This window comes from Colobus angolensis, unplaced genomic scaffold (genome assembly GCF_000951035.1).
Source record: "Colobus angolensis palliatus isolate OR3802 unplaced genomic scaffold, Cang.pa_1.0 Scaffold10, whole genome shotgun sequence".
Taxonomy (NCBI): domain Eukaryota; kingdom Metazoa; phylum Chordata; class Mammalia; order Primates; family Cercopithecidae; genus Colobus; species Colobus angolensis.
The window spans coordinates 20,468,701-20,470,016 of record NW_012110919.1 but is presented as its reverse complement, the minus strand read 5'-3'; the positions used below and the strand labels follow the sequence as shown (position 1 = coordinate 20,470,016).

The window sequence follows — 1,316 nt, the reverse complement described above, 5'->3', positions numbered from 1 at the left end:
ATATATATACACCAAATTTTCTTTATCTAGTCATCTGTTGATGGACACTTAGGTTGATTCCATATCTTTGCTACTGTGAATAGTGCTGTGAATAGATAGTACAGGTGTCTTTTTGATATAATTATTTCTTTATTTTATTTTTTTTTTTGAGACTGAGTCTCACTGTGTCGCCCAGGCTGGAGTGCAGTGGCACGATCTCAGCCCACTGCAACTTCCACCTCCCAGGTTCAAGCAATTTTCCTCCCTCAGCCTCCCGAGCAACTAGGGTTACAGGTGCCCGCCACCATGTCCGGCTAATGTTTGTATCTTACATGTTGGCCAGAGTGGTCTTGAACTCCTGGCCTCAAGTGATCCACCTGCCTCAGCCTCCCAAAGTGCTGGGATAACAGGCGTGAGCCACCACAACTGAACTCCATGCTAATTTTACTTATTGTTTTCAACCAATCATGTTAAGATCCTCCCAATGAAAAGAGAATCTGACCGAGCAATTTCTTCTCCTTCGTGTACCTACCAAGTAGTGGGATTGCTGGAGAGACTGACAGATCTATTTTTAGTTCCTTGAGAACTCTCCAAACTACTTTCCACAGAGGTTGTACTAACTGACATTCCCACCCACAGCCGCACCCCTCATTCTGTCCACCACCTTCCCTGACTGGCTGGCTTGATCCTTCAGCTTCAGAAAGTCTGAGACCTCCCATGTCTACACACACAAACATTAAAACTCCAGCAATTTGACCTAAAGCACAACAACAAAAAAAAACTTCATTTTGTGGCCTAGGGGAAAAAAAACCATTCTTGGCCACCATGTTGATTTCAAAACCGGTGACAGAGCCCCTCCATCAGGCATGCCACAAGCCCATTACCACAGGCTAGGCAAGCGAACACACAAAGCTGCCGGACTGGCCTTGTTTCAGGCCCAATCTCCAGGCAAGTGGCTATTTTAATTCTTTGTGATAAAGCTGGAAGCCAACCAGCATTGGCTCTAGAGGGCTGACCTTCAGCCAGCATTTGCTCCCACTGAAGGAGGATCATCCAAAGTGCCATTGTCCAGTGAGAAGTCCTGTCCTTATACAGCTGGGCAAGGGTGAGAGCTGAAATGTTTCAAGGTGATTTTAGAAATGACTTGAGGTACAACCAACAGCAGAGGTGTCAGCCAAACACCAAATACAGTCAGCTGCCGGAGCACAAGACCAGGCAGAATGTATCGGGAATGGAGGAAATAAACATTCTCGGTTGCCCACTATGGACTGGGCACAGGGGACTTCTCGGTGAATCTCCACAGCCCTGTACGGAGGAGGCTGTCATCTCCAGGTTCA

The 1,316-nt window shown here is 46.8% G+C and overlaps 1 protein-coding gene across 1 annotated transcript in view; it reads right to left on the bottom strand.

The window, feature by feature from the left end:
• The window catches only part of ACACB (acetyl-CoA carboxylase beta), a 175,585-nt gene that overhangs the window by 126,131 nt on the left and 48,138 nt on the right, over nt 1–1,316 (bottom strand).